Source organism: Pelmatolapia mariae, linkage group LG16_19 (assembly GCF_036321145.2).
Source record: "Pelmatolapia mariae isolate MD_Pm_ZW linkage group LG16_19, Pm_UMD_F_2, whole genome shotgun sequence".
Taxonomy (NCBI): domain Eukaryota; kingdom Metazoa; phylum Chordata; class Actinopteri; order Cichliformes; family Cichlidae; genus Pelmatolapia; species Pelmatolapia mariae.
This window is the reverse complement of record NC_086241.1, coordinates 27,098,258-27,109,045: the sequence shown is the minus strand read 5'-3', so window position 1 is coordinate 27,109,045 and position 10,788 is coordinate 27,098,258. Positions and strand designations below refer to the sequence as shown.

Below are 10,788 nucleotides of genomic sequence, written 5' to 3'. Positions count from 1 at the left end.
AAATAAATAAAAATACAGGTGATGTAAAGAACCAGAACCACTATGTGCTGAATGCATGCTACACTAGCCATTTCACTTTGCCATTATTCTGCCACTGTCTCAATCTGAAGCTGATTTCTAACCGATCTGGAGAACTGTGACGGAGCTGCATGCTCTTCTTCTTTTCATGTTTCTAATTTAATGACCATGCCTGCAAGATTTACACAAACACTGAGGGTTCCCAGTGCAAACTGTTAGCACATTTAAAAAAACAAAAACAAAAAACGAGTCTACATTTGTTAAATCTTTGACTGCTTTGGTGCTTTTAGCTGAATGTCAATACAAACACTTTTACAGTCACACACTTGACACATTACATAGCAGCAGGGGGGCACTTCTCAAAATAAAATGTGACCCAACACATTTACCAGCAGGGTCTGTGAGGTAATAAAACGTCTCCTTTTTTGGAGGGTGGGGTGATAAGCTCCTGAACCCCAGTCCTACACCCCACAGCTGGGCTGCTCTGCAGAGTTTCAGTCGCACGGTGTGAGGAGGAGGGGTGGGTGAATCTGCAGGACTCTGCTCACCACGCCTCGGTACGGTGAGTTTGTCAGCCATATTGACTACCTCTTCTCCGGTCGTGGGAGACTGGCGGAGGAGTCTCCCTCCAATGAAGCCTGTATCACTATAGCTACACTCTCAGTACGCACCGTGTCCGGGAACGTGAAACGGTCTATTTTTAATCGCTGTGGATATATAAAGTACTGCTGCCTGCTGGAGGGGGTGACAGTTGGGACACATCCTCGAGCGCAGCTAGGCGTTAGAGGTGAGTTTGACCGTCTTCATCTCTGCCTGTCGTCCTTCTTTTCCTTTAAGCCGTCCAAATGAGAAGGGATTTATTTTCTTCTCTGGGCTGCAGAGCGGCAGCTGTGTCTTTATTTGAACACTCTGGGCCGCTGATGAGCGGCACAACTTATTTTCTAGCGCACTTTGACAGGCAGGTTAAAGGCGGCGTGGCTCCGGTTTGGCTTCACCTCAGTTTCTAACCGGCTTCGTGCACGTTTCAGGACGGGAGGACGGGTGAGTAAGCCCGTGTCGCTTTCCGCTGAGGGGCTCAGTGTCAGTCGGTGTTAGGCAACAGAAGAGGGTAGTCATGGCAATTAGTTGTCATGTCTACTTCGAGATTCAAACGGAATATATGTGAGCTTTCACGATCTCCTCGGAGCGCTTCGATAATGATTTCAACAGCTACCCGGGAGAGCTTGAACGTGCCCGCCTTTGCTGTTGAAATTCAGGCGAGGTCCTGTTCATGTGCTGGAAGGGACTGATGCTCTGGTGGGAAAGAAAAAAAAACCTCGCAGCGGAAACAATGTTTTTTGCGCCGTTTGCAACTTCTGTGCTGCTGACAACGCGCCTTTCTTTCTGTAACAATGTCGAAAACAGCCACTGCTGAAACCCGATTAGCACATCGTTGACACTGAACTGTTAGCAGGTGCAGATACGGCATTCGGGGACTCGTTTGTTGCGGTCACCGCACTTTGAGATACTTGCGGTCGATTTAAATTCCGCTGTTTTTAGCGCTGCCTCCAAGATTATACAGGCGATACTGTAACGTAAAAACAAATAACAACTTCGATTTAAGTCTGACTTTTTTTGTTTATCAGCAAGATAAGGATATGTTAACGTTAGCAACCTTGGCCTTAGTTTATCATTTTCAAGTTTAGGCGCTAAGCGTGAAGCACGCGGACCACTATGTCTTTTGCACATAAATAACGGTTTTCAATTCAGTCACGTTAGCGCGCGCACACACACATATACAGGACGCTAGCGGTCCATCTGGCACAAACAGATGCTCTGTCGGCGTCAGGCAAATTACGAGCTGCTGATAGGCACAGCGAGTGAATTTATTGGCCATTATTCCCATCGCTCAAATTCTCCTGTTGCTCTCGATCCCGCCCACTCGTGGGACCGAATTACAACTCATTTGAGAAGGAGGCTCTCCGCACCATGACATCAGATACCCTTGACTGCTGGTTTTAGATTTCTCTCGGCTGCGCTATTTTTTTGTAACCTGTTGAATAATCCCACGGCACAAGGCCACAAAAGGAGAATGCTAATGCTTGTCCTGACCACACGTCCATATAGCTGTTAATTCCTGAGAAATGTTGCTTTAGGACCACTTAAATGCAGAAGAAGAAAGCTTTACAGCAGAAGTTATTAATGAAGGCTTGAAAGTACATGCTTACCCATTGGCTAATTAAAGAGACTTGTCATTATGATTAAACCTCGTATTTGTAAATAAACCCTTACTGTATCACAAATGGTAAGAGTGAGATAAATGTAAAGACATTAAAATGGCAATAACAGCAGTATCCCTCTGCTATGTTAGGAAAAAGAATAGGCCCTGGTTTTCTTTATTCTTAAACAATTTAAACCAACTTGCACCAACCAAAAGAATGTTCATAATAAGACAATTTGCCAGCTGGAAGAATTTAGACAGAGTATTCACACACCAGCTGTCAATGTGAAACTCCTCTACTATGTTATGGCTATGGCTGTGTTTGTACTGAGTGAAGTTTTCACATCAGCCTTGTTAATGAAAATTGAGACTTTTCTGGTGTTTTGTTGCTATTTCCATTCTATCGTAGTCTATCTAAGCACTTTAAAAGTTTAGAGACAGTATTTACATCGGCTGTTTACATTTCTTCTGTTAATTATAGATGCCTGTCAAGTCTAGTTACATCTAAAACAAAGGAGAAATGTGCCAGAAACATCTATTATTGTCATTCAATGCATTGTGAAGGTGCATTCATGCATGGGTAACAAGTTCAAATGGTCAAAGTTGAATCAGGAACATGCTTTGCATAGCAGCTAAGTTTAACACTAAGCAACAAAATTAATGGTAAATCTTTAACTGTTCAAAAAACAGATCAAAAATATAAAACACAGTGAGTTATTATTGTTGTTCTACTTTTTTCACAGACATAAGGCTGACAGCTTGCAACATCTTAAGTAATATGCCAGAAATATGCCTTTCTGTCTCATGTATGTTGGTGTAATTTGTCACATCAGTTGTTACATTGGAGCATATGTAGTAGTATCAGCTGGGAACAGGGAGCCAATACTTTAGCTTCAGAGGCCTGCTCGCAGACTGATGCTATCTAGTTTCTCTCATTTCTCCCTTATTTATTGCGCCTCAATCTCATGTCCTCTCCTTCGCTTTCTTTGCCTTTATCTGCATCTCTGTTTCCTGTACACTTTAAAACTGGTTTAAGTAACTCGGTGCGTGAAGAATTCTGACACTGAGGTTACGGTTTTGGAGGGACAACAAATGCAAATGTCCTTCATGCACCTCTGTAAATAAAACGGGCTGGTTTCAAATTCAGCCATAGTCATTACACATGCATCTGGAGCTAGTCTTTGTTTTTGGCTGATTAGCGTCGTCTTCTGCGGCTGGCTGTCGAGATTCAGCGTTATACTCCATCCCGTCCCCCAATCCTACCCATTCTCTGCCTCCCATTTGCTCCAACTGAGAGAAAAAGAAAAGTCAGCATGTAAGTTTGGAGCGCTTGGATTCCAAAAAAGCTGCTATTTGCGCCATAAATTTTATTATATTTGAGAAACTCATGAAAATTCACGCCTTTTCAGTGGCTTGAAAGGAGTTTGTGTTAGCTCAGTTAGTTTCAGAGGTCACACCCAGGACAAGCCATTTGCGTTTTATCACAAAGTCTCCCCTCCTGACATTCACAGAGGAGTCAATTGGCTCTTTGGTGGTTTAAGTAAAGCTTTGTTTTCTAAGCAGTTGGTGCCGATTCCTGCTGTTGTAACAGCTGCTCAAAGTTATGAGTGTGTCAGCCCTGGCACTTAACAGCAGGACATTTTGTGGCTTCTGCAAACACACATGTAATGACAGAGATTTACCAACAGCAAGTATTTCACAGCAACAGTCGCCCTTTTTCTTTAATGTTTAAGCTATCACTATTTAAATTGACAGAATAAAGGAAACCGGTGATGTTGTCAAAAACCGTTGAAAATAACTGAACAAGAGCCAGCTCCACATTTCTGAATGGGGTTTCATTACCCCCCCACCACATAATTTATTTTATTTTATTTTATTTTATTTATTGCCATTTTTAAATGGCAAAGAAAGTCAGAACAGTATTTCCAAATATGATCGCCAGCCCAACTTAACATGACGTGTTAAATGGCAAAGGAGGGACAAGTAACAGAGGTCTGTAAGTCTGTAAAGGCAACTGGAAAATCTATAAAAGTGCGTGTAAATATTTTTGATATTAACAGTGTTGATATTAACTCTGAGAAAACAAGAGAGATGAAAGAAAGCAATGTTCATGTTGAGAGGGTTTTCTTTCTGCATGAATGGGGACCTGAAAGCTATATCTTTTTTAAGTAACCCTGTGGTTTCACTAAATATATTGCATCACTTTTTTCTAAGCCTGTCTACACAGGGCAGACCTGTGTGTGCTGTGGGTTTTTTCTTTTTTCGAACGACTGGCTTTATACTGTTTCACAGAACACAGAAGTAAAACCACTTCAACCCTCTTAGCATTCAGTGTCTTCACCTATCTGCTGGCTGCAGGTATATGGGTCAAGTGAAGCTTTGAATTCTTACCGACTTTCTCTCTTTCTTTTTTTTTTTTTCCTTCCATCAATTCACTGTTGTAGTCCTTCCTCACTGTCTCTCAACCTTGATGTGAAATAGACAGACACAGAGCAAGCAGAAGGTGATACAGGGTTGGAAGAAAATTGCACAAGGTGACTCAGCTGATAAACTCATCCCAGGCTTTAGATTTTGCAGTCTACCTGCTTTAAATTTAAGTTTTTCAGCCAAGGGACTTACGCTGATAATGGTTCAGTTTCTTCACTTGTGTCTAGCTGTTATTAAATTGTGGATGAAGTTATTTTAGATCTTTCTCATCTTTCCTACCTACAGCTGAAAATAGTTGGAGTTTCAACAATGAATTTGTTGCATTGATTGTAATAGGGTTTCCAGTGAAAAAGCTGTTAAGGCCAACAGGAGCGATGGGACTGTCTGAGTTGTTTATGCATTTGTGGTGCTGATACTGATATCTGTTTTTAGGGTGCTTAAAAAAATCCAACATCAATACAAATTGGTCAGTATTTATATATCAGTGCTTCCCACAAGTAGAGCTCTGTTGGATCTGCTTTGCACTGTATGTTAACAGCTGCCCGAGTTTGTTTGGTAGATAATTAATCTCACTGTTATTTAGAAAGTTCAGTTGCTGCTAGCCTGCTATCATCTGTACTTTCTATCTTGTGATTTCCATAGCTCTCTAGTTAAGTGGCTGTTCTGGTGTTAGTTTGTGCACATACACTACTTACATATAGATAATTCATAGCTCCAATAAATATATAATTTCAGCATATCTGATATGCTTAAGAACCAATATTGGAAGTAAGTAACGTTTATTAAGAGCTGTACACAAAAAAGTAAAATTAAAAACATTAAGGTCCATAATAGCCAATAAAAAGATAAAATAAGACACAATTTAAAAAATAAAAGATTTCTAAAGGACAAACAAATTATTAATAATAATAATAATCCAATAAAATCAACACAAAGCCTGTTTTAATAAAAGTTTTTACTGCTTTTTAAACGTGCCCACAGAGTCAACTAAACGTAGTTGTGGCGATAGACTCTTCCATTGCCTCGGTCCCACAGACTTAAAGGCTCATTCTCCCCAGTCTTTAGTTATGTACAGCAAACAACTAACAGATTCTGAACCCGTGAAGATGGTGAGGAGTAGTGTATATAATCTGGACCCTGGCCGTATCTTGTTTCGTATGTTAATACAAGGATTTTAAAATGAATCTTAAAACCTGTTGGGAGCCAGTGTAAAGAGTACGAATGCTAGTGATGTGGACTTGCTTGCTAGAAGATGTTACTAGCCTGGCCGCAGCATTTTGTATTGCTGGAAGTGTGAAAGTAAAACTTTGTCCAAGCTGGTAAGCAGGCCATTACAGTAATCTAAATGAAAAAACCAAAACAGATAAATATTATTTTCCATTTCAACTAAGGAGAACATAAGTCACAGTTTAGAAATGTTCTTTAAATGAAAGAAACAGGAATCGAGACAAAGATTTTATATGCAAGTCGAACCCCAAAGAAGAATCAAATATTACACTAAGATTCTGAATGCCGGGCTTAGCCGTTGAGCAAAAAAAAGTATGAGTCTGACTCATTTTAGGTTATAGTTCACAAGGAGCTATAATTATGGTCTCAGCCTTGTTGGTGTTCAAAGCAAGGTAATTGCTAGCGAGCTTATACTAATCTGGGTTAAATAAGATGGACTAGGGTGGATAAAGCTGAATGTCATTGGCATAGAAATGATATGAAACGTAATTAAAAGATTTGATTTAGATTTCCACATAATGACTGCGAGCTACACTGGAGTTTCCTCTGACTCCACCCTGCCTAAGCATAGTTCACCATCTTTCAGTTCCTATCCCAAAAGTGGTTGAGATATATCCCGGACAGGCAAGTGTACTCAGTTACGTGTCCTACAGATAGTGCAGTATTGTAGATAATAGAGATCAAGCCTCTCTTCTGGAGAAATTATGAAATGACACAATTTCTTAATTACAAAAGATTTTTATCGGCACAAACTGGAAACCCTGATGTATCTTTGATGGGCAAATATCAGCTGATATCAGGAAACCAATATACACTACCAGTCAAAAGTTTGGACACACCTTCTTATATAATGATTTTCCTTTATTTTATTTACATTGTAGATTCTCACTGAAGGCATCAAAACTATGAATGAACACATACAGAATTATGTAGTAAACAAAAATGAGTGAAATAACTCAAAACATGTTTTATATTTTAGATTATTCAAAGTAGCCACCCTTTGCTTTGATCACTGCTTTGCACATTTTTGGCATTCTCTCGATGACCTTCATGAGGTCATCGCCTGAAATGGTTTTCAACAGTCTTGAAGGACTTCCCAGAGATGCTGAGCACTTGTTGGCCCTTTTGCCTTCACTCTGCGGTCCATCTCATCCCAAACCATCTTGACTGGGTTTAGGTCAGGTGACTGTGGAGGTCAGGCCATCTGGTGCAGAAATCCATCACTCTCCTTCTTGGTCAAAAAACCCTTACACAGCCTGGAGGTGTGTTTGACATCTTTGTCCTTTTGAAAATAAATGATGGTCCAACTAAACACAAACTGGATGGGATGGCATGTTGCTGCAGGATGCTGTGGTAGCCATGCTGGTTCACTGTGATTTCAATTGTGAATAAATCCCCAACAGTGTCACCAGTAATGCACCCTCACCATCACACCTCCTCCTCCATGCTTCACGGTGACTATCTAAAAGACATGGCGGGTCGAACCAAAAATCTCAAATTTGGACTCATCAGACCAAAGATTTTCATCAGATGTCCATTCCTTGGGTCTTTTGGTCCAAACAAACTCTTCTGCTTGTTGATTTTCCTTAGTAGTGGTTTCTTAGCAGCTATCTGACCATAAAGACCTGATTCGCACCAGTCTCCTCTGAACAGTTGATTTAGAGATGTGTCTGTTACTGGAACTCTGTGTGACATTTATCTGGGCTCTAATCTGAGGTGCTGGGAACTAGGGCTGCACGATTTTGCAAAAAATGAGAATCACGATTTTTTTGCTTAGAATTGAGATCACGATTCTCTCACGATTTTCTTTTCCAATATAAATATTTATAGCACTTATTAACGGCACATCAACTTCGTAACAGTTGAAACTGAACATAAAAACAATAAATGCCTCACATTTTGTTGTTGCCGCAAAATGTTGTACTGCTTGAAATTCCGTCTCCACCGTTGCTCGACACTGCGTGTACAGAGCAGGTAGTGCAACAATAGAAAAATAGTTGCGGGACGGCACTGTGTAGCGTTTGTCTAGGGCAGGGGTCAGCAACCTTTAACACCCAAAGAGCCATTTGGACGCGATTTCCACACAAAAGAAAACTCTGGGAGCCGCAAATACTTTTTGACATCTAAAATGAACATAACACTGTATATATTGTTTTTTTTTACCTTTATGCTTTGTGTGAACAACTAAGGTGTGTTGCTTAAATGCATGAAGTGCTACAGAGAAAATTACATTTTAATTTTGTAATTAACACATTTTGAACTTTGCAAAATTCCGCCTAAGTATGTATTTTACCTGGTTAATATGTGTGGCGGGGCGTGGACTGCAGCGCCGCTGCAGGGGAGGCGGACGCACCTTAGCGGTACCCGCAATCACGTCTCGCCGCCTTAACGTCTGTGCCACCTATGCTGTTGTGTTGGTGTGTGTCGGGCTGCGAGCTTTAACACCGGCTGTATGCGTAAAGCAACCGTGTGTGAAAAGTGGTCAATAAAAAGATGCTGAAAAGCGTGTTCATGGAAACATAGTCGGGTCTGCCGTGATATGTTTACAATGGGACTTCCGCTCCTGAACCTCTGTGCACAGCGTCTGCTGTACGATCGGGGCTGTACGAAGTCACTTTCATCTTTATGCACGACTGTCAGCTGTCGTCTGTGAGGGGTGAACGTGTTTGTTTTTGGAGAACAGCTGCTGACATAATGTGGATCCGAAGATCCATAATTGGCCTGCCTGGGGTTGAAAGTCTTGCACGGCGTTTCGGCGGGTATATCGGCTTCCGCAAGTGTGACGCTTATTTTGATCGATCAAAAACTAATAGAATATTTTATATTTATATTTCAATATCACAATAATCTTCCAATTTAGAACTACGAGTTAAAAAAAGAACTAATATAAATAAAATAGACTTTAGCTAATTACTTACAAAAAATTATTTATTTCCCCAAACCACGCGGAGCCGTAGAAGGACTAAAGATCCGCATGCGGCTCCGGAGCCGCAGGTTGCCGACCCCTGGTCTAGGGTGTTGATCATTTTCCTAAATCCCTCGTTTTGCACAGTGTTGATGGGAGCCATATCTTTGGTCAGGTGATAAGTAATAGCCTCCGTAATTTCTTTGTGCCTGCGGGAGTTCGACGTGTATAGGGAAGCGCTGTATAAGGTTCCCGTTATTGATGTTTGGGTGGTTGACCGGGACAGATTTTCTCCTGTCACTTTCTCGTCATCCCTGACGTGTTCTCCGTTGTTTCTTTCTGTATCACGTGGTATAAGGCTCCGCCCTTGTTATTTGTTGAGCAGGAAGAGTGAGCGCTTGTTTTCATGCAGGTTATGTCCCGGATCAAAATGCGGTACAATCGTCGTTGTCTTTTTTTTTTTTTTTTTTTTTTTTTAAAATCGTTGTCATTTGGAAATGAGATCGCATGTAAGTATGAATCGAGATCGCGATTTTCTAACGATTAATCGTGCAGCCCTACTGGGAACTTGTGTTTTCTGAGTCTGGTGACTTGGATGGATTTATTTATCCTCAGCAGCAGAGGTCGTCGTCCTTTCTTGGGGCGATCCTCATGTGAGCCAGTTTTGCTGTAGTACTTGATGGTTTTTGCGACTGCACTTGGGGACACATTCAAAGTTTTAGCAATTTTCCAGACTGACTGACCTTCAGTTCTTAAAGTAATGATGGACTGTTATTTCTCTTTACTTATGAAAGCTAACATTTGTCAAACAGGGTTGTCAGCTGTGTACAAACCTGACTTCTGCACAATGCAATTGATGATCCCAACCCCATTAAGAAGGCAAGAAATTCCACAAATAAACTCTGACATGGCACACCTGTGAAGTGAAACCATTTCAGGCAACTACATCATGAAGCTCACTGAGAGCACATTCAGAGTTTACAGCGCTGTCATCATGGCAAAGGGTGGCTACTTTCAGGAATCTAAAATATAAGACAGTGATTTATCAATTTTTTCTTTGCTGCATAATTCCATATATCTTTCTTCGTATATTTGATGTCTTCAGTATGTATCTACAACGTAGAAAGTAGTAAAAATAAAGAAAAACCATTAAATGAAGGTGTGTCCAAACTTTTGACTGGTAGTGTATCTGTGAGCCTCAGTTAGATCTCAAGCCACACAGTCTTAGTGACCGATCAGCAAACCCACACATTGACCTCCGGTGACTAAAGATAAAATGTATATTTCCTGACCAGCTGGCGATTGACTGATTTTTATTTTAATTTATTTTTTCAATGTTGAAATCTGTTGCAAAGATGGTGCTCCACCAGAAACCTTTTGTTTGCTTTAGTCACTAGCAGACTTGTGCGGTCACTCAGTTTTTATTGATGACACCAACTTCCATGCAGACCATATCATCATCATTTGCACTCTGACCTTTAATGAAACTTGAAAATGTGCAACGCAAACTGGAAATGGAACATTTGCCTTCAAAGTAAAAGTTGTAGTGGTAAGGTGCAACTTTCTCTTAAAGCTGGTAAGCAGATACACTTACCAGCTAGTTTCCATCTGGGATTTTGTGATACCGGGGGTCACCGACCTGTCTCTAGGCCTGCGTAATTGGGGTTTTAGGAGTCAATATCAATGCTATCAATCACTTGCCAAACGTGGAATACTGAAATTTTCCTCAGGACTGAAAATGCTGGTGGCTTCTAGTATTGTGACTGAGCCTTTGTACGTGATGCTCTTTCAGTCTATTTACCTGCTAGAAGATGACCTCACTCAGTAGTATTGTGTAATAGAAACCTGAAACTGGTCCTGTCAGAATAGAGCTTTTTTTGTGATATGAAACTTTGGCTTGGGGGTCCGTTCAGTTGCTGTCACAACTGTCAGTAATAGTATTGTCCTAGTTGATGTGGCCAAACTACAGCTGCTGCTACTGCTGACAGTGCAATCAATCTTTAGTAGTCTT

At 40.9% G+C, this 10,788-nt stretch overlaps 1 protein-coding gene across 3 annotated transcripts in view; it reads left to right on the top strand.

The window, feature by feature from the left end:
* The first annotated feature begins 561 nt into the window (after nucleotides 1-561).
* The window catches only part of LOC134644227 (radixin), a 40,679-nt gene continuing 30,452 nt past the window's right edge, over nucleotides 562-10,788 (top strand). The window contains exon 1 of one of the 3 annotated variants that reach the window (XM_063497044.1): nucleotides 562-580. The gene's annotated coding sequence lies outside the window, so the exon portion shown is untranslated. The other 2 variants (XM_063497042.1, XM_063497043.1) reach the window with 2 other exon arrangements.